Source organism: Alligator mississippiensis, chromosome 2 (assembly GCF_030867095.1).
Source record: "Alligator mississippiensis isolate rAllMis1 chromosome 2, rAllMis1, whole genome shotgun sequence".
Lineage (NCBI taxonomy): Eukaryota > Metazoa > Chordata > Crocodylia > Alligatoridae > Alligator > Alligator mississippiensis.
Window position 1 is genome coordinate 89,045,356 of NC_081825.1, and position 23,186 is coordinate 89,068,541.

The 23,186-nt window shown below is 43.8% G+C and overlaps 1 protein-coding gene across 3 annotated transcripts in view; it reads left to right on the plus strand.

The window, feature by feature from the left end:
* FSTL5 (follistatin like 5) overlaps positions 1-23,186 on the plus strand; it is a 627,705-nt gene that overhangs the window by 280,543 nt on the left and 323,976 nt on the right. The window lies entirely within an intron of this gene.

A 23,186-nucleotide genomic window follows, 5' to 3' on the forward strand; every position in this document is an offset into this window, starting at 1 on the left:
ATTGACCTTTATGGTGAAATGTTCAATAAACACATAAAATAGAATGCAAAGAACAATCTGGAAAAAAAAAAAAAAAACTTGGTATTTTTAATGTTGCTAAATGTATGCTGTAAACTGAGTAGGAAAATAGAGGGATATGGAATTTCAATTAGTTCACAATGTGGCATGTAATTTAGATTTTAAAAGTATAAAAGATGGAGCTATACTCAAATAGATGAATGATAATGTACTTACCTTAAGCAAACACACATAGTATGAGAAATTAGAGCAGAATTAGGGACCATGATCTCGTAAACCAGAATTGAAAGAAATTTATTTTGCTTCTTACAGCTGTAATGTCAATATTCACAATCATAATTGTATATATACATACATAAGAAAGGACGAAAACTCTGGAAATGTATTCCTGTATCTCAAAACAATACCTAGAACCAGCAACAGATAATAATTTAGACCAGGGTCACATGTATATGCTTATTTTTTTGTGTCTGTGAATTGTTCCAATTAAATCACTTATAGTATTCAGAAGTATATAGCTATGAATGTGTATAAGTTATTTACATGCTTTGGAACTAAAAGCATATTGCTAATGATTTGGGAGAATGCATATAAAAGTGGGAAGGGTTTATACTCCAAATGTTTTATTCAATGATCATATCATTTGAACACTGATAGAAACAAAAAGGAAAAACACAACAACAAATGAGCATTAAGATATGACATTGTAATGGGATAACATGATCCACATATACTTAGTGAGTGAGGAGGAACTTGGGATAGCATCTAAGGAGCCATGCTATGACTGTTTTGAGCTAAAATAGCAGCTCTTTTAGGCCTGGTACAGACATTACATTTTTACTGGTATAAGTTCTTGGAAAACATTCTAAACCCATAATGGTACAGAATTTGAGTGCATGTAGACTGGTCTAAAAATGGTGGAACCTGGTTTAAATGGACCTGGATTAATATGCACTCAAACATAATAGATTTAGCTTAGACCAGTGCATTGAATTTCTGTACCAGATTCCCTATCAAATTAAGTTAGGTCACTGTTCACTGGCATCCCAGGCTCCTTTGTGAGACCTCACTAGCCTCCCCTTGCAGGAAACTGAGGTAGAACTCACCCTGCACCCAGCCCCAGGCTCTCGCAGAGTCTAGTTAGCACAGTGGCTGATGATGACAGGGCAGTGGAGGCAGGCATGCTTGGCCATGCCCTGCAGCCTGTCATTGCTCCCTTGGTCTCTGCCTACTTGTAGTTGCAGGAGATCCCTAGGTAGATGTGCAGGAGCCTGCCCGGGGACTCCCATGCTCCCATGAGTGGTTGCTGTCCCAAAGAAGCTGGCCAGGTTGCTGGGGGTGGGTGAACATAGTTGCTTCCAAAGCCTGTCTACAGTTGACAGAGATGGCTATGGCTGACAATGATGGGGGAGTGGGAGGGGGTGCTCAGCCATGCCCAACAGCCAATCAGGGGTGGTCTAGCTGCTCAATTGTGCTTGGCAGTCACTGGCAGCCCAGAGTACCTACTGGAACGCATTGAAGCATTTAAGCCCAACCTGCTGGCCTTGGCCAGTGTAGGCAGCCCGCATGCTGCCCCCCCCCCCCCCCAAAGTATGAACGTGTGTTCTGTCTGCTCCTGAACTAACTTACATCACTTACAGAAACACACGTAAGTTTGATAAATTCCACCTCGGGCTTTTTAAATGTCTGTACTTGGCCTTAATGAGAAACAGAACAAATATCTTCGAGATTGTAACAGAAACAGAAACACTGTCTTATTCCCATCCTGCCTTTTTACTATGGAATGCCCCAGGTTTTGTTTTTTTCTTTACATTCTGCAACAAACATTTGTGTAGAAACCCCAGCTGCTGTGTTCCAGATTTCTTATATTTTGGCATTAAAATTGTCTTGCAGGCTAGAAAAGTATGTAGTGTTATAAATTACTACTTTTGACCTCAGTCGTCACCACTACTTAAGGTTTTGGATTGAGATTTTTTTTTTTTTAACTTTTGCCCTTAACTCTATTTATAAATGTTCTAAACACTCATTAAAGAGCGCTACATGAAATAATTGTACTTAAGGGATTCCTTAATTGTGATTTCTCTTCCACTGTATTAACTGCAAAACCATTAGGTGTGTTCAGTCAGGAGGGGAACAAATGCTGTAAACCTTAGGCTTTTGCTATGGCTATCTTCTACATTTTTTCTACCATCTTACAAAACTTAAAGCAGCAATTTTTATTCTGAAAATAGTCTTTAGACACACTGGATTGTGTGTGTATTTAACATTTCTTTCTGTGCTGTACATTTCTGTATTAGCACATTACACAGAAGTGTTGATGGATAGAACTTGGGGTTTTTTGGCTTTGTGATTTGATTACACAAACTATGTTGCCATGCAAAAGCAGGTGGCAAAATGTGAATCCAGGGTAATAACCATTATCTTCATTTACTTTACTATTTAGGAAGCACAGATGTTAACTATATAACAACAAGGTGGTTCTTCTTGTAATAACCAGCTGTTAGGTCCTCCTGCTGTAACAGTAGCCAAATAGGCCTATGTTGCTTTGCCATGTTCAAGGCAATTATTGCTTGGTGACTTGAAACAGAACTGTATGGTCTAGTTTTTCATCAAAATGGATTTGGTAATTTGTTTTGTTTTTAACTGTTTTTTTGTTTGTTTGTTTGTTTGTTTTTTGCTTTATTCTTTAAAGCTGCTAATACCACATGCAAAAAAGTAAGTAAGGACAGAGGAACTCACTTGCTTAGCCAATGCCAGTTTGCTGTTCCTCCCAGTCCAGAGAGCAGTGGCAGTGATGGCAACAGTAGGGTTGGGTATGGGATTCCCCTTCCCTACCTGCTCTCCCAGAACAGCACCGACACCTGAAAGTAAGCCAGGGGAGGAGTGGGGAGTAGGGATCTAGGGCACTAGGGTTGAGGGTGGCTGGCCTGTTCTGTGGGGAGGGGGCTGATCAAGGCTGGTTGGGGATGGGGCAGGGGGCAGTGATCCAATTGGCAGGGTGGGAGGGGGGGACAGTGGGTCTGATTTGGGCGAGAAGAGGGGACACACCTGGGGTGTTTACACTAAAGTATATCTTAGAATGGCTATACAGTAAGCTGGGTATCACAGATCAGAAAGTAACCTAGGCTGCAGTGGTGTAACTTTAAGCCACTTAATGAGCGCTTAAAATAAGTTTTGTGTGTTAATGTGCAAAGACAATCCAGGGGTAAAGAACTCCAGGAGCCACTTAAAGGCCCCATATTGTTCCCTTCAAGCAAAAAGTATTTGTCCTCAAAATATTAGTGCTTACTGACAGTGGTATCCATAGTGGTATTTGCAAAATAAATCTATCTGTAGCTGGCTACATGATTGGATATCTTGCATTTGCTTCTGAATGTGATGATTCATGAATAATTCAGGTTCAGTTATTGCTAGCTGAAGTTAAAAAAAAAGAAAAAGAAAAAAAGAAGCACCAGCTCTGGAAAGAAAAATCTGTGTTAAAGTAACATAACTTAGTATTATTATGCTTTGTTCACTACACCAATTCCTTATGGAATATCTATTGAAACTTTAAGGTTATGGTCAGCCAGTCATAGGAACTGGTTAAGGTACTTGAGGCCATATCTTTTTCTGTGTGACTATGCTCCCTCCATAACAACTGCATTCTTCTGAAACTGCATAATTATTAAATTCAAGGATAAGACCCCAGAGTGCAGTCTCTTGGCCTGGAAATATCTTGCCTGAACACTTCATGTTTGCTTGAGAATGAAACGCAAGGCTCCTGTATCTAACAGTTTTCACATAAAATATATCATACAACAGGTGTAGGAAATGAGATTTTATAACACACTTTAAAGTGCTTAGAGTCCAAAGTAATTTGCATGGCATAAATTTGGATAAATTTAAACTATATATTTTCTGTCACTTGAAAATCTTGTAAAATGTTGGTTTTACCCTTCACTTTCAGGAGAAGAAAGTAATGACATTTTCATAATTAATTTATACTTGCATGTTTTAATATACTTGATTCTGCAGGTCTATTCATCTGTTCCAATACTTCCCAGGAATTCAGTGTGTGCTTCTGTAGATTTGTTTCTGCTGCCATTTATTCAACAGCTAGTTTAGCAAGTTAGGGTGCCTGTACACAAGCGTGGAGTCTGCTCTTATGCGCTGTAATTACAGTCCGTCAGGGCAGGCTCGATTAATTGAGTCTGCTAGAGCGTGGTAATTACTGTGCTCCAGCAGCCTCCCACGTCTCATGTTTCAGGGTCTGTGTGCATCAGGGCCGCTGAATGAGGTTCAGTTCAACTGCTGTGCCCCCACTGCCTTTTTGAAGAACAGGGCTGCTGATACATGAGACACTGTGGTGCTTTAATTAGAGAGACTCTAATTAAATGTCTCATCACCTTGTAGTAACATTGTTGCTGTGCCATGCTTCAGTACTTCCACTAGGAAGTACTAAAGCATGGTGCAGTAACCGCCTGTACTGCACCATACACACAGTCTAGTTATCTTTAGCAGCTACTTCACCATGGTAGCATGCTATACCGGGGGAGTATGCAGCTACAGCAAAGTAGCTACTGGTCACATGTATGATGCATATATCTAAATCACTTTTACATGTGCTCCAGGGATGGGGGGGTGGGGGTAGGGCTGCTTTAATTAGAGAGACTTTAAAGAGACTTTAGAGAGACTTTAAAGTCTCTCTAATTAAAGCACCCCTACCCCCCCCCCATCCCTGTGTTGTCCCCAAAGGACAGTGAGTTCGTGCCTGGTGCGCTTGTGCCAATAAACACACAGGGGTGAAGGATCCAACTTAATCTTTATTTCTGCGCAGAAAGTGGTACTTGGCAATTGTTCGCAAAGCAAGCACACCCACCCAAGTGGGTATCAGCCTTATATAGCCTCTTCTAGCCTTACACACTGTATAGTCACTATAGGTTTCCCCTTTTGGTCCATGCGCACTTCACCCTAGCTACAGACTACCCCCTAGCCAGCTGAACTTGCCTTCATAATAGTTAATTTGCTGATGTGGCACCTGTTATTCAGCCAGCTTAGCAAGCAACCCCCCTTTCCAACTCCACCAAGTAACCCCCCTTCCAACTTCCCCTGGGACCTCGCTGATACAGCCTTTCCTTCTAGCAAGGCCAGCAATTAAGCAACTAAGCAACAAGCGATCTCCCCGAGCCTAAACAACCTACTCTATGCCCTTGGTTAGATAAAATACTTTTTCAAAACATACAAAGCTGTTCCCAAAGTATAAAAAAAACATATAAAGGTTTCAGGGGTACTCATCATATACCCACTTCGAGGCTATGGCCCTATGAAAGAGGACCATAGTCCTCGACCATCTTTATCATCTCCAGAAATCTCTTCGCTCCCTCCCAATTGTTTTGGATTGGGTTTGTAACTGATGGTTTTACAAACATCATGCGGTGAACGGGGGAAGAAATTGATTTCTTGAGTACCTCACAACATATTGTCACACACTGTACCCCACAACAAATCATCAAGAAAATACACATACCTGCCACAACTAATAGGAAAATTTGCTTAAGCCATGAAAAATTAGGAAGCCAAGAAGTAAGCCATGAGAAGTCGAACCCTTCCCCTTGCTTAATGTGAGACAGAACTTCTTTTAACTTCTGCACCTTTGACTCTATTAACTCGGAATTATCTGTCAAATTAAAACAACACATTCCCTCGAACTCTTCACATCCATGGTTATGCCTCAGCATTAAGTAATCTATGGCTGCTCTATTTTGCAGAGTAGCTCCTCTTAGTTCTTTCATTTCAATATTGAGGGCAGCTAGGGCCTGTGAAGTTGTATTTAGGCCCTTTGTCAGGGCACAGGCCACCTTACTAAGCTGCCTCTCAGCGTCCACCACTAGGCCTGGTACCCCTACTATGGAAACTGCTAAGGACAATACCTTGGCCTTACTCAGGAGGTTTACGTCACTATCACAGGATTCATCTAGCACCTTCAAACCTCTCTGGTGACGCTTACTAGAGGTCATAGGCATACCCGGTAGCCAGACAGTCAACCGGCCCAGAGCACAAGGGCCTTCTGTGGCATTGGCTGGGATGTATGAATAGGCAGTCTTCCCACAAAGGAGGAACCACCCCTGGGGTAATACAACATGACCGTAGTTGCAAGATACATTAGTCACGTCTGAGCAATTGAAAATTTTCATTTCTTTGGTTTGGCTTTTGCAACCTTGGGTACAGTTCACAAAATTGGCACAGCTGATGTTATCAGGGGAGGTGACTGTCAACAAATCTATTTCAAAGGTACTAGCGTTTCTTTCTGTGGTAATGGTTCCCCACATGCAGTTGTTAGTGTAATTGATTGGACCTCCTATTCCCCCAGATGCGAACCAAGTCTGATTCCGGAGTGCTTCTAATGGAGTGGGCACCCCTATAAGGCATGACGTGAAAATATCGTCAACTGATGTTCCACCTGCCAAACAAAAATGAGTGACATTTCATACGTCCTTTGCCAAATGAACCCACACATTTTGACTCTTATCGAACCTTTGATGCACCAACCCCTTAGACTCTAGAAACATTACACCTATGCAAAGAACTACTTTCCACATGGTTGATGTTTAAACAGAAATTTAAGTCCTTCTACTGGCTCTGCTGTCCAACGGTGTCCGTTTGTGTCGGCTTCCGGTGCGACACTCTCAGCAACTTCTCCCGCAGGTGGTACTTCTGGTGCAGCCTTTACCCAAGTGTAGTGTATCCACAGTTTTACCCCCTGAACTTTCACTGCAGCGTGAGTGGTGAGAATCATAGGATACGGTCCATTCCACCTGGGCTGAAACGGCTCGTCTTTCCACGTTCGGACCAGCACCTCGTCTCCGATCTGGAACTTGTGGACTGGTGTATCTAAGGGGAGTGGAAGTCGTTCCTGGACATACCTGTGGAGAGAAGATAATACAGCAGACAAAGAATACAAATAGTCTTTTATCCAACCTTCCTCTTTAACATGCATTTGACTCCCATGTGTCACCACTGGATTCTTAGGATATGGCTTGCCATACATTAATTCAAATGGGCTAACTCCCAATTTAGCTCTAGGGGCTATGCGCACTCTAAGCAAGGCAAGAGGCAGAGCTTCGGGCCATTTCAACTGAGTCTCTTGGCAAAGTTTAGCCAGCTGTCTTTTTAGAGTCTGATTCATTCGTTCCACCTGTCCACTTGACTGCAGTCTCCATGCTGTATGAAGGTCCCATTGTATCCCCAGAGCCCGGGAAGCTGCCTGGGTCACTTCTGACACAAAGTGTGGCCCTCGGTCCGAGGCTAATCCCTCCGGGATTTTGAATTGTGGAATCATTTCTTTTACCATCACTCGGACCACTTCTTTTGCTTTGTTGGTTCGGTATGGGAAGGCCTCAGTCCATCCAGTCAGAGTATCCACAAGCACTAACAGGTATTTGTAGTGTCCCTTCCTGGGAACTTCAGAGAAATCTATCTGCCAACATTCTCCTGCTAATAGTCCTTGCCTTCCTGCTCCTGGCGGAGGTTTGGGGGAAATCTTAGGATTGTTGGCACAACAGACAGGGCATCTTCGCACTATCTGTTCTGCTGTTTTTCTCATCTTAGGTCCCACTACAATTCTTTGGAGACCTTGGGTCATGGCGTCAGCTCCCATATGGGTGCTCTGGTGGTACTCTTGGAGCATTTTGCTAAGAATCAATTTTGGCATCAGGACTTGTCCTTCAGGCAAAACCCACCATCCATCTTGTTGTTCTTTGCTTCCCAATTTCTCTGTGAGTTGGTTCTCTTTTTCAGTATATTTGGGAGGTTCTTCAGGCAACACTACCTGAGCCATCAAAGCCAACATTTGAGTCTCCTGAACTTGTTCTCTAGCTGCCGCCTTTGCTGCAGCATCTGCTCATCGATTTCCTCTTATAACCTCACCATCTCCCTTTTGATGGGCCTTACAGTGCACCACAGCTACCTCTAGTGGTTCCATCACGGCTTCAAGTCATTTCAGGATCTCTGTTCCGTGTTTTATTGGGCTTTTGCTTGCCGTTAAGAGTCCTCTCTCTTTCCATATAGCTCTGTGGGCGTGTAAGATTCCAAAAGCATACTTCGAATCCGTGTATATAGTGGCTGTCTTTCCTTTTGCTAAATGGAGAGCTCGGGTCAGCGCAATAAGCTCAGCTTTCTGCGCAGAGGTATTTGGAGGCAAGGCGTTTGCTTCCACGGTATCCCATGATGTAACCACGGCGTATCCCGCCTTTCGGGTTCCATTGTCCATGAAGCTGCTTCCATCTGTGTAGAATTCAAGGTCTGCATTAGGTAGTGGAGCATCTTTAAGATCCGGCCGGCTAGCATACACACTCTCAATAGTTTCAATGCAATCATGATATAATCCTTCATCCTGTTCCAATGGCATCAGTGTAGCTGGGTTCAGGGTACTAGAGGTTTGCAACTGTATGTATCCTTGATCCAGGAGAGCCGCCTGGTACTTAGCCATTCATCCAGGGGAAAGCCAGGTTCCCCCCTTTGCATCCATCACCGCCAGCACTGAATGTGGGGTATACACAGTCATTGGCTGTCCTAAAGTAAGTTTCTTAGATTCCTTTACCAGCATAGCGGTAGCTGCCACTGCTTGCAGGCAGGCCGGCCATCCCAAACTAGTGGGATCCAATTGTTTGGAGAAGTAGGCCACTGCTCTTTTCCAGCTACCTAAGTACTGGGTCAGCACTCCTGATGCCACTCCTTGGCGTTCATGAACATTAAGCTGAAATGGTTTATTCAGGTCAGGTAGGCCCAGGGCCGGCACCGTCATGAGGGCCTGTTTGATAGTGTCAAAGCTCTTTCGGCATTCTGCCATCCATTGCAAATCTCCCTCGCTGCCAGCAGTGGCCTCATAAAGAGACTTGGCTATCAGTCCAAAATTGGGGATCCAGATCCGGCAGAATCCTGCCATCCCCAAAAAGCCTCGCAACTGTCTCTTGGTCTTTGGGACTGCCATCTGGCAGATGGCCTCTTTTCTCTCAGGGCCCAACATCCTCTGACATTGCGAGATGTCAAATCCCAGATATCATACCCTCTTTTGCTTGATCTGGGCTTTCTTCCGAGACACCCGGTATCCCACTTGTCCTAGGAAGTTCAGTAAACTTACGGTCAGCAGGTGTCACTCTTCCCTCGTTTTTGCTGCAATCAACAAATTATCCACATACTGTAACAGGGTATCTGATGTCCCTTTGTCCCACTTCTGAAGGTCGGTACTTAGGGCAGTGCTGAAAATAGTGGGACTGTTCTTAAAACCCTGAGGCAAAACTGTCCAGCACATTTGGGTTTTTCTCCTAGTATTCGGGTCTTCCCACTTGAATGCAAAAATCTCTTGGCTGTTTCTTTCAAGTGGGATGCAAAAGAAGGCATCTTTCAGGTCCAGGACTGTAAACCACTGTTCCTCTGCAGACAAAGTAGCCAGCAAAGTATAAGGGTCCTGCACCATCGGATGGAGGGTCACTGTGACCTTGTTCACGGCTCTGAGGTCCTGCACAAAACAATACTCGTTACTGTGGGGTTTTTTTACAGGCAAAATGGGGGAATTGAAAGATGATTGACACTCCCGAAGCAAACCACGTTCAAGGTATCTCTTTATAAGTGGTTCCAGGCCTTTCCAAGCTTCTATTTTCAATCGATACTGTGGCACCCTGGGCGGGGTAATTCCCGGCTTTAAATCAATGCTTACAGGGGTGGCCAGTTTGGTTCTTCCTGGCTTCTCTCCCACCCATACCCAGGGTACTACAGCGTCTTCTACTTCAGGGGGAATTCTCCCTTCCTCCCCCTCCTGCAATAGGAGACACACCTGAGCCTTCCAGGCTTCCTCAGTTGGTATCTTCATAGTAATTTTGCCCTCCGAAAAGGTCAATTGGGCCTGCAATTTGCACAGGAAATCCCTCCCAAACAAAGGTATGGGGCACTCAGGCATATACAGGAACTGATGACACACTTTCTTTCCTCCCAATTTGCATTCCATGGGTGGCACAAAAGGATGATACGTCCACTGGCTGGTGGCTCCAATTATGGGGATCTTGGTTTTTGTAAGGGTCCTTTAAAATTGGTTACAACTGAATGCGTGGCTCCACTATCTACTAGAAAGTCAATAAGTTCTCCCCCTACTTGCATTTTAACCAGGGGCTCATCGGGGGAGACAGGGATTACTGCAGTGTTCGCCCCTGGTCCCCGTCACTCCTGGTCAGAGTCATCTAACAACAATCTTTCTTCCTCCTCTCATCTCTTCTCCCCCCTCTTGGGGCACTCATTTTTCCAATGCCCTTCCTGCTTGCAAATAGCACACTGATTAGGTCCAAGCCTGGGACCCTGGCCGTAGCCTCCCGGAGCATAGCTCACGCCTCCTCTATGCCCTCTACTTCCCCTGCCCCGTCCTCGACTCCTCTGATCTACAATTGCCGGTGCCAAGAACAATGCTTGTAACGACGCCTGTGCCTTCATTCTCTTATCTTCCTTTTTCTCCTTAACCTGATCTCGGTTGGAGTATACCTTATAAGCAATCTCAATCTTTTGGCTGATGCTCATTCCAGCTGCTCCTTCAGCCTTCTGTAGTTTTTTTCAAATATCTGGGTCTGACTGTCCTATAAACAGTGTGTTAAACATCTTAGCATTTTCTGGCAGCTCCAGATCTAAATCCGTCCACTGTCTGGCTGCCTCGCACAACCTCCCATAAAAACTGGATGGATCCTCCTCCGGACCCTGCCGCACTTCGTACAATTTAGACAATTTTTTTCTGCTTGGGGATAGCCTTCCGGAGAGCAGCCAGCACAAACTCCTGATACAGCTCTAACTCCTTCCGGCCCCCTCGGGTGTTGGGATCCCAGTCTTGATTTTCCTTAGGGCAAAGTTCATCTACATTACCGGCTGGGTGACGCTGCTGTGCTATTGTGCGTGCTTTCTCTAAGACCAACCTTTTTTCTTCTGGAGTCAGAAGAGCGGCCAATAAGGCCTGAATATCTATCCAGTTTGGTTGGTGGGCGAGGAAAATAGTAGAGAACAACTGGGCCATTGCCTCCACATTCTGGCGATATTGGCCCACGGACTGTTTCCAATTTATCAAGTCTGCCGTGATGAATGGCACATGGACAAAAACTGGTTCACCCTCAGGACCCACCGCTTGTTGCAAAGTGGCCTGAACTACTGGTTGGGCCCCTGATCGTAAGCGACTCTCCACAGGGCTAAACGCCCCATCTCCTACAGTCCCTTCTACTGCCAGATTGCTACCACCCGCATCCACCGGACCCGGGGACAGCACCCCAGGGCTGTCAGGCGAGGTGGGGGACAACGGACTGGACGAGCCAGCCGGGAGTCCCTGACGAGCCATTACAGGTGCAGTGGAAGTCCCCTGTGGTGACGCAGGGCTCACAGGATGAGACGGGGGAGCCGTGGGAGCAATTAGCAACTGCACGTCTTCCTCCTCCGGCTCCTTCGGACATACTGTGGTGACCCTCCATAAAGCCATTACCCCACTTCCCCTAAATATCCCACATGACTTCTGCGTAACCCCATCCCCATACAAAGTCATATATGCCTCTACATAAAGCATCTCATCCCACTTCCCTTGGCGCCTACAAAACAATTGTAACTGCAAGATTGTGTTATAATCCAAAGACCCATTCACTGGCCAGGCTGCACCATCTGCAAGTTGGTACTGTGGCCAACATGTATTGCAATACCGAATCATCTGTTGTTTTGTCATAGGGTCACTTCCAAAATTTGGCTAATTTTTCAAAATGCATCCTAAGGGACTGCAGGGTGGAATTTTGGACTGGTTACTTCCCATTATCCAACTACCGGAAGGCGACCGCCGCTCAGCCTCAGAACCAAACTGATTAAAGGGAGTTCACAGGGCTGCCACCCGATCTCACTCGCGTAGGGTGTCTACACGATCGGAACTTTTAAAGCTGTCTCTTTCCCAACCTGCTCAAAATATTAAAAGAAGTACTCACCAGTCCATTGCAACCTCCCTCGCCCCACCCGATTAAGTTGGTCCTTCTAGCGTTGCGCCTTTGTGCCTGTCCACGACTCCATCAGGCAACCAGGAGACGGTCAGATCTCCGACGAATAAGGTCGGTGGCGCCTGGCCCTCGCGCCGTCCACAGTTGTTGCCGGAGCCGAAGAGGTGGACCGGGCAAGGCAGTCAGCTAAGGTCCCTTCGTGGTCGCCAGAAATTGTTGTCCCCAAAGGACAGTGAGTTTGTGCCTGGTGCGCTTGTGCCAATAAACACACAGGGGTGAAGGATCCAACTTAATCTTTATTTCTGCACAGAAAGTGGTGCTTGGCAATCGTTCGCAAAGCAAGCACCCCCTCCCAAGTGGGCATCAGCCTTATATAGCCTCTTCTAGCCTTACACACTGTATAGTCACTATAGGTTGCCCCTTTTGGTCCATGTGCACTTTGCCCTAGCTACAGACTACCCCCTAGCCAGCTGAACTTGCCTTCATAATAGTTAATTTGCTGATGTGGCACCTGTTATTCAGCCAGCTTAGCAAGCAACCCCCCTTTCCAACTCCACCAAGTAACCCCCCTTCCAACTTCCCCCGGGACCTCGCTGATACGGCCTTTCCTTCTAGCGAGGCCAGCAATTAAGCAACTAAGCAACAAGCGATCTCCCCGAGCCTAAACAACCTACTCTATGCCCTTGGTTAGATAAAATACTTTTTCAAAATATACAAAGCTGTTCCCAATGTATAAAAAAACATATAAAGGTTTCAGGGGTACTCATCACCTGGAGCACATGTAAAAGTGATTTAGATATATGCATCATACATGTGACCAGTAGCTACTTTGCTGTAGCTGCATACTCCCCTGGTATAGTGTGCTACCATGGTGAAGTAGCTGCTAAAGATAACTAGACTGTGTGTATGGTGCAGTACAGGCGGTTCCTGCACCATGCTTTAGTACTTCCTAGTGGAAGTACTGAAGCATGGTACAGTAACAATGTTACCGCAAGGCAACGTGTAGATACACCCATAGTGTTTGAGTGCTTAATGATCAGCATTGCTTAATACAGCTTTCTGTATAGCCTAACTGGTACCTATATGGTTTGTGTCAGAGCTTCATAAAGGTACAGTTCCTCACATTCCATTTATATTTACAGTCATAGAGGGTAGTTACTTTTTCTTTCAGAATATGAGTGGATATATTCTAATGGAGTTACTTGCCTTTAGGATTCAGTACTTTAATAATAATGGAAGACTTGTAACCAAATCCTGTTGTTTGGAAATCCTGTGTTTTCCAGTTAACCACATCAGAATTTGAAATTATAACTTTAGGTCCAATGCACTAAACTAGTTATCTACATGAATTATTTTAAACTCAAAGTTTATGCTAATGCTACCAGATAAATTGTGGCATAATAACAACACATTTGAAAAAGAATAATAAAAAGCCATGAAGAAATTATTTTAACCTGAGTTCAGTGGCAGTTACAGAAAAATGTGCCTAGTCCTCCTAGACCCTCCTTTTTTATTTATTTATTTATTTATTTGTTTTTTTACTGCTGTATTCTGCAAAAGGAACCCATTAAGCAGAAACAGCTGAGACATGGCAAGGTGTAGATTCCATAAGGAGATTAGTTCAGTTGCAAATATATAGAGCAAAAAATGAGGAAAACTTTCAATTATTGACTCAAGGAAAGGAGTTCTGCAAGGTGATCTGCCTTTGTATAATCAGTCTGCCTGTAAACATGGATTTTCAAGGCTCTGCAAAAGGTGAAATATATTCTGGATATAACATGGTAAACATAATATATATAGATATTGATATATAGATATCGATAGATAGATAGATAGATTGAATTTCATTAGTAGATGTTAAGAGTTATGAACCCAAAAAGATGACAAAGCCAGTAGGGAAATACAGATTGCCCAAGCAAGGGAGTGACATAAGAGGGATGGGGGTGAGGAGGAGAATGCAACTAGGTTACAGAAAATACAATGTTAGCCAATTATGCCTGGGGTGGGGGACCTGATCTGAGCCTTCAAGAGGCCAAGAAGTGATCTATATATATAAAAAAAATAAATAAAAGCATAGCACTTACACTGTGCTTTCCAAGGATATTGCTGGTCTTGGAATTTGGTAGAGACAGATCAAAAAGAGAGCATGTTTCTTTAGATTTATAGCAGGATTTCAGCTGCTTGAACAATATTGCTTCTACTGAATAACTGGGACAGTAAGATGTAATGATTTGAGAAAAGAAATTAAGTATATCTGATTCAGCTACCATTGCTAAAAATGGCAGTATTTCTATATCAAAATGCAAATACAGCATTTTTGAATGTCTGATCTGAAAAGAAACATGATGAAGGGAAAGGCAGATACTAAATGCAGAAGATTAATTCTAAGAAAAGGTAAGCAATTTTCATTTTTTATTTATGTTAGCAGTAAACAACTAAAATTTGAGTAGCTTTGAAGATTACTGCTTGAAAATAGGAGGAACTAGTTCAGCAAATAAAACAACAATTTTCCCCCCTAAATAAGTTGTTTGGCAAGAAAAAGATAACTTTACAGTTAACTTTACAACCCTTACCTGTTTTCTTATAGGCTAGGGGCAGAAATTACATATACACTGGTTTAAGTGATCAGAAACTAGTTTAAACCTGTAACAGAACAGACATTCAGTGCACACAAACCAGTTTCAAAATAGCTGAAACTGGTTTAAGATAAATCTGGTTGAATATAGTATCAGACTTAACTGATTTGGGTCAAACTGGTTTATGCAATGTCAGTCCCAAACCCTTTTCTGGTTCAAGTTAAATCACAGTCCCCCAGCATCCCAGCATGCTTTGCAGCCCTGGGCTTGGCTGTGCTGTCTGTTCCAGCAGAGAAGGGTCGGGGGGGGGGGGTAGGCAGGGACTGCCCTCCCCCAGGAAAACCCCTGCTGAAGCCAGGGAGGCAGATTAAACTTTCCTTCCCCTGAGAACAGAGCTGCCCTGCCCTGCCCTGCCCTGCCCTGCCAAAAATGTACAGCTGGCTGTGACTGTGGATTACAAATCCCAGAGGCACCTGGAAGCATGAAGAGGAAATGAACACACAGCCCATGCTGGCTACATGCCAGAGAGCTGTGCTCTAGCACCTCCTGGCTTCTGGTATGAGCCTGAGGCTTTTTGACTGTCTGTACTCAGCCACAGTGAGATCTTCTAGTTTTGAGGAGACTGATGAATGTTTGACCAAAATATTTCTCATTACATTTTAGTGCTCTATGTCTGGTATATTAAGCATCCCTTTACCAGTTTATGGGATTATAAAGGAGTAAATCATAGGAGTGCCTGGGCCTGCAAGTTGAATAACTTTTCGACCACATTCACTAATTAGCCACTCTCTAGAAAGAACAAGATTACCTTGGAACTGTTCATTTCTGTACAGTTTGCGTAATGTCCTCCTCCTCACTTTTGCTTTGCACTGAGTACACTACACCTTTAAGGGTTAAACAGGCTTCAGAAATAACTGTTGTCAACCTTGGTAGAGTATGGATTAATTCAACCACTAGTCAGTGCATATATGAATCATATGAAGACCCTGCTAACAGGCTTGAATGAATGCAGAACTGGGCATACTATGTATAGCATATGTGATGTACTGGCAAAGTAGCTAACTTAGTTTTAAAGTAGTCTCAAAGGCCAACATCCAACAACATGGATGGAGTTAAATAATATTAATGGAGTTCATCCTGAAAACACTGACTCCCTGGAGACTTACGACTGCTATTTTATGCAAGTCTAGAACATAGCTACATTTCTGTTATGAATACCCAAACATTATGGGAGCCTTCCTTGTTCAGCTTAACATAGCTACTTTTTCAAACCATAAGCACTTAAGTATTTGTCTTATGCTATATCTTCATAACTAATATGCATCCACACAACACATATTACTAGATCCTTTAATCAGCTGTCATTCAATAATCTGACCATCTTTCTCAAAGTGATAACTTTCATTTTTGCATTCAAAAACAGGGAGGCTGCCTCTTTGCTGGAGTTTGCCCTTCATTGCCTCTAGGTGATCTATCTAGTGATATATTTTTTTAGTGGACCAACTGTATGATTGGCATAGACATAAGTAAGCTTTCCGGTATCACAGCACTTTCCTCAGGTAGATACTATGACACATGAAAGCTTGCCTATGTTTATACTAACCATACAACTGGTCCAGTAAAAGATATTGGCAACTAGAATTATTTTCTCATGCATCTCTTGGAACATCATGGCAGTTATATTACCTCAACACTACCTGATCACCCCTTTGCTATTTTACAAAATCACCCACTTAGTTCAGTTCAGCTGACCCTTTAACTGATCAGGCATGTAAGGGTGACTTTGTGGCTAGGGACAGAAATTGCACACAAACTGGTATAAGTGATTGTAAACTGGTTCAGATCTGTAATGCAACAGAAGTTCAGTGCACATAAACCACTTTCAAAATGGCCAAACCTGGTTTAAGATAAATCTAGATATATGTAATATCAGATTTAACTGATTTGGTTTAAATTGGTTTACTGAACTTTTGTCCAAGATGTCCTCCAGATTTAAGTTAATTCACAGTCCCCCAGCACCCCAGGATGCCTTTCACCTCCCCCACAACCCTCCTCCCCCCCGCCCTTGCAGGGTAGGTGGGCTAGCTTTGGCCCAAGCTGTCTGTTCCAGCCAAGCAGGGAGCTTTAGTGCCCTCCCTGCCTGTGACCCGGGCCACTATGGGCATGTGACTGCATTTCCCAAATCAAATTAATGGCTGTTCCCTTGCTTATTGGTTCAATTTATGTAGCTTTGACTAGTTTGTGAAGACTGAATGAATTCAGCCTCAGATTTTTGACTGTCTGTACTTCATCTGTGTGATCAAAACTTTCTTGAAAGTATCCTCCTCTGGGCCCTGTAATTTCTTGGCTAGGCCTTGTCAGCAGGACTGGAGTTCACTTTGTCAAGTAAAAAAAAAGGCCTTTTCTGCCAGTGCTGTTTCAAAGTGTTTTCAGTTATGGCTCAAAGTAATTGGGTAAGCCTGAGGTCTCTAAGGTGCTTTCCTACAGTCAGCTGCATTCACTTGGGTAGGATTTCACATCATAATATACACATTGAGGAAAAAATAGTCTCCTTAGAAAAGAAGTTTGATGACCTGCTCTTGAACCTTAGTCATGTGAACTGGCCCTCCTCTAGGAGATGCCGTTTTGAAGGTTTGTTCTTCTCTGAGGGGTACTAAACTGAATTTCTCTTTTAATTTTTCGCTCTAAGACTGCAGGTGCCTCATGGGTGTGATGGAGAAGGGCTGCATGAGCCCATCTTTGGGAAACACCCCGTGGCCAATTCATATGTCTGTTCCCTAGCACAGGAGTACAAGGCTTCCACAGATTCCTCAGGGTCATGCATAATCTCCAGAACCTATTCTGCTAGGCTATAGTCAGTTTCTTTCTAGAGACAAATTCAGAGATGAGCTCCATTATGGGTCTTTGTAGAAATTTCCCCACTCTTGCTTCTCTTTTCCTGCTGAAATAAATTAATTGTCCCAATAAATGTGTCCACATTTTGTTGTATATGTAGTATAGGTTAAAAAAACAAAACAAAACTAATATTCACATATTTGAAGCAAGAGACCACAGCTGGCAATAAATAAATACATAAATAAAATAAGAAAATTGAACCAAAGAAGTCCAAAAGGTGCTAGAGAAGCCCTTCCTTCCCTTTCACAGTGCTAAACTGAGGAGGGGTGTGGCTGGGCCCCAGCAGGATGCTCTGATTAGGGAGGGGTGTAAACCACCACCCTGCCTGCTTGCTACTCAAGGGGAGGATGTGTTGCCAGACCCCAGCCCTCAGCTAGCCCTCTGAGGCAAAGGTGGGGGTGTGCAGTGCATGCATCTGTTCATGATACTGAACTTTTCAATCTCCCTGCTTCTTCATACCGTCTGCAAACCTGACAGGCAAGGGAGCCAGTAGGTAGGTGATATCACAGCGGTTATCAGCCCATCAACAAAACAAAAGCCTCTCTCATTAGTTCAAGCTCTTCTTAAACAACTTTTTCCAAGGAAGGAACATAGGGGCATTACAAGATGACCTGTTGATTAACTCCAAAAAAACCCTAAGCAGACACTGTTCTATCTGTCTGTCCCTGTGAAATTGGATGCGCACACACACACACGCACACACACACACACACACACACACACACACACACCCCTTAACATTAGTTAGCATACTGCATGCCTAGCGTCTTTGGGGCTGGGGCCCATGCTGTGGGAGAGGACAGGGAGGGAGGAAGGGATCCCTGCTTGAGCAGCGAGCAATCATGCGAGTACAAGGGAGGGTGGGGCAGGGGGAAGCCAAGCAGACCTTGCTGTGCCTGCAGTCTCTGCCAGAGCTCTGGCTAGGGAGCAGAGGGGTGGGACCAACCCTATTCTCCAGAGCGGACAGCCCAGCCCAGCCCAGCCCAGGACTGCAAAACATCTAGGATGCTGCAGGACTCTGGTTTAACTTAAACCAGGAAGGGGTCTGGAACAAACTTTGCATAAACCAGTTTGACCCAAATCAGTTAAGTCTGATATGGCATTCAACCAGGTTTATCTTAAACCAGTTTCAGCCATTTTGAAACTGGTTTCTGTGCACTAAAATTTTGTTCTGTTACAGGTTTAAACAAGTTTCTGATCACTTAAACTAGTTTATGTGTAATGCCTGTCCCTAGCCCTAGTTAGAAAATTCTTCCTAGTATGGAACCTAAACTTCCCTTGCTGCAACGAGACCATTACTTCTTGTTTTGTCATCTGCCATCACTGAGAATAGTCTATCTCCATTCTCTTTGGAACCTCTGTGCAGGTAGTTGAAGGCTGCTATTAAATCCCCCCTTAGTCTTGTCTTCTACAGACTAAATAAACCCAGTTCCCTTAGTCTTGCTTCATAAGTCATGTCTCCTAGACCCCTCACCATTTTTGTTGCCCTCCACTGGACTGTCTCCAATTTTTCCACCTCCCTTCTGTAGTCGGGTGCCCAGCACTGAACACAGTACTCCAGATGTGGCCTCATCAGTGCTGAATAGAGGAAGATAATAATTTCCCTTGACCTACTGGCAACACACCAACAATGCAGCCCAGTATGCTGTTAGCCTTCTTGGCAACAAGGGCCCACTGCTGGCTCATATTCAGTTTATTGTCCACTGTAACCGCAAGGTCGTTTCCTGAAGAGCTGCTGCCCAGCCAGTCAGCCACCAGCCTGGACTGGTGCATGGGACTGTTCCGTCCTAAGTGCAGGACTTTGCACTTGTCCTTGTTGAAACTCATAAGATTCTTTTTGGCCCAATCCTCCAATTAGTCTAAGACACTCTAGATCCTAGCCCTACCCTCCAGCATATCTATTGCTTCCCCCCTTGGTGTCATCTGCAGACTTCCTAAGGGTGCAGTAGGTTGTTAATGAAAACATTGAACAAACCCAATGGACCCCGGGGCACTCCATTTGATACCAGCTGCCAACTAGACATCGAGCAACTGATTACTACTTTCTAAGCCTGATGCTCCAACCAGGTTTCTATCCATGTTACAGTCCATACATCTAGCCAATACTTGCTTAGCTTGCCTATGAGAATGCTGTGGGAGATTGTATCAAAAGCCTTGTAAAATCAAGGTACACCACATCCACCAGTCTCCCTGCATCCATAGAGCCAGTCACCTCATCAGAGAAGGCAATCAGGTTGGTCAGGCATGACTTGCCCCTGGTGAAGCCATGCTGAGTGTTCCTTATCACCTTTTTCTCCTCCAGGTGCTTAGAAATGGATTTCTTGAGGATCTGGTCTATGATTTTTCCAGGGACTGATGTGTGGCTGACTGATCTGTAGTTCCCTGGATCCTCCTTCCCTTTCTTAAATATGGACACTACTTTTGCCCTTTTCCAATTATCCAGTACCTCTCCTGATTCCCATGAGTTTTCAAAGAGTATGGCCAGTGGCTCTGCAATCACATTAGCCAACTCCCTCAGCACCCTCAGGTGCATCCCATCCAGCCCCATGGACTTGTACACATCCAGCTTTCCTAAGTAGTCCCTGCTTGCTCTTCATCTAGGTGTCCTACTTTCCTACTTGCCTCAGAGCTTTGGTCACCATCCCCCAGTGAACCCAGTTTAAAGCCCTCCTCACTAAGTTAGCAAGCCTGTGTGCAAAGACACTCTTCCCTCTGTTAATCAGTTGGATCCTACCTCTTCTCAGCAATAATTCCTCTTGGAAGAACATCTCATAGTCAAAGAAGCCAAAGCCCTGCTGGCAGCACCACCTGTGCAACTAGATGTTGATCTGCAGGATGCACTTGTTCCTGCCTGGGCCCTTTCCCTTGACTGGAACGATCAACAAGAACACAACCTGAGCCCCAGACCCCCTCACCTTTGCACCCAGAGCCCTGTAGTCATTTTTGATATGCTCAAGGTCTCCCCTGGCAGTATCATTGGTGCCTGCATAGATGAACAACATGGGGTAGTAGTCAGAGGGGTGATGAGCCTTGGTAATCCTTCGGTTATGTCTTGGAACCAGACTCCAGGCCAGCAGCAGACCTCCCAAGACAACAGGTCAGGTCAGCAGATGGCTCCCTCTGTACCCTGCAAAAGGAAGTCTCTGACCATCGCCACCCATTGCTTCTTCTTGGTGGTGGTCATCTCAGTCTTTCCAACCTTGATGAGGCCTGGCCAGTCTTCCTCCACAAATGGAATGTGCTCCTCCCACTCTGCAGCTAGGGCTGCATATCTGTTCTCCAGATGAATGACAGCAGGTGGAGGTGAAGATCTCTGCTTGCTTCTAGAAGTCACAAGCCTCCAACTTCCTCCCTCTTGAGTGTCCTATCTCTTCTCTAGCACTGCATTTGGCATTTGTTTCTCCACAGTCCTGGAGGTATCCTCCAGCATTGAATTGATTAATGCCTCATGGCAGTAGATGCTTCGAAGCCTAGCCACTTCCTCCTGAAGTTCTCTTGCCTTTTCCCTGAGGGTCACCACCAGGAGGCACCGCTCACACTGCAATGTCCTGATCCAAATGGGAACTGTCTGGCCAGTGGGCCAGACCTGGTACCTGCTCTGTGTTTTCTGACTTGTGTTAAGTCACACAAGGTAGCACAGGGCCTGATCCTGGTGCTTGGGGGTGGTACAGAGCCCCCAAAGCCCAATCCCAACATGTGGGATTGGTCATAGGTGGCATAGGGTCCTGGTGCCCTATCTCACCACATGGGCATAGGCAGAGATAGCGTGGGGCCCTTGGAGCCCAATACCCCCATGCAGAACCGGATGGAGGCAGCACAATCCTCCTGGAACCTGACCTGTGCAAGTGTGTCTCAGAACCTAATTCCAACAGGTAGGGGTAGCATGGGGCGTAAGGCCCAATCTTGGGGCTTGGAATTCGATACAGCTTGCAGGCAGGCCCTATGTACCTTTTCTGACCCACCAGGCCAGAAGGTTGAGGATCACTGGTCTAGTTTTTTGTATTTTTCTTTTCATAAATGTTCTTTAAATTAAAAATAAATTAAATAGAAGATATAAAATTTTAACTGGTCAGATAAAGTATTTAATTTGTTTTTTTCTTTTTAGTGACATCACAAAAACACACTTATCAAGTAATAAAATACTGTAAGGAAAAACATTGTAGAACTTTTTTAGATCTAATAGTAATCAGGCCAAAAAAAAAAAAGAAAAAAAAGTGGGATATTGGAGAAAAGGCCAGATAAAGGAAAGAAACAGCATAGGAAAGAAAAACGGTGAAGAAAATAAGACTTCAGCAGCTTTGTGGTTTTAAGGGATGGAAGATTCTGTCTGTCACCAACTTCCAGGGCATTTTCTTCCTTCCTTTATTTTTGTTTCCTCTTTCTTTCAGATCAGATGTAAAATTCATCTGATTTAGATGCATCATTTTGCTTGTTGTGTAATTTTTTCTTTGTAAGTAGTGGTGCATATCACTTCTATCTGGACTCCGCCACCCTTCCTTTGCTATTTGAACCTTGGTTATTGTGGAGAGGTTATGTGTAGAAGATATTTCCAGTGATATATATAAGTATTTCTGAAAAGACCTAAACTGGATATTCTGATTCCTGGAATAAATCATTATCTCTGTAATATGTCAACATCATAGATAGAAAAAAAAAAGTCCAACTTTTTGGGTCCAAATTAGAATTCTAAAGCTTAGGTCCTTATCTATTACAAGCTGACTTTTATAAATATTACATTGTTAAAGTATAGAGCGTTTCTTACTGGATTTTTTTTCTGTAACATAATACACTTGAAATTATATTTATCTTGTAAATACCGATAGCAAAATATCATTAAAAAGAAGCTAACATGCTTTACAAGATCTTGTATAGAGGATGAGCATTATCTGTGCAATACTATATAACTTGCTGGTCTAGTAACTCAAATCATTTTTCCCCTGCTATGAGATTCAGCTCTGAGTTGATATTTAGTGATCACTGCAGAGCAATGTGGTTGGTATTAGTTCCACTAAGCCACACAATCCTTATCTCACTTTTCTGGTTGACTTTCTTGAAAAATGAATAGGTAGAAAAATCTATCAACTCTAAACTACAGTCTGAAACTTTAGTACATGTCATATAAATGTTTGAGTCAAGGCTTAACTCAGCAATGCTTCTTAATGTGTTCCTACTATTAGATCAATGTTTTTAAATATGTTTAAATATTCCATGTTACCCAACTTACCTCCTTCTCTCAGCTAAACATTACATTGATATATTATGGAATTATCTAATAGCATCTGTATCTCATTTACTTGGTTGTACCCAATATAATGATTTTTGGTCCATCACTCATTTTCTTATATTGCTTTTCACCCCACTGCATAAACCTAATTTGTCCAAAATACTGTGAATTTCCTTTCCTTTGTTCTCTTACTTTCCCTTCACATGATTTTGGAAGTAACAAATGCATATGCTTTGAAACCATCCCTTTCTTAAAGATAATTCTGTACAAATTAAACACAAATTAATGCTTTAAAAGAGCCAGAAGGTAAGTCAGGGTAGCACCTAACTCTTTCAGAGAGTTATGATCTTTCCTAGGCACAAGCCTACTTCAGGTCTGTCCAACTGATGGCCTGCAGGCTAGGCTACATGCAACCTGCAAGGGTTTAATTTATGACTTCAAGTTTCCTGCCTGGCTGCCACTTGTCGTATCTGAAACATCAAGGACAGTCTCTGGGCT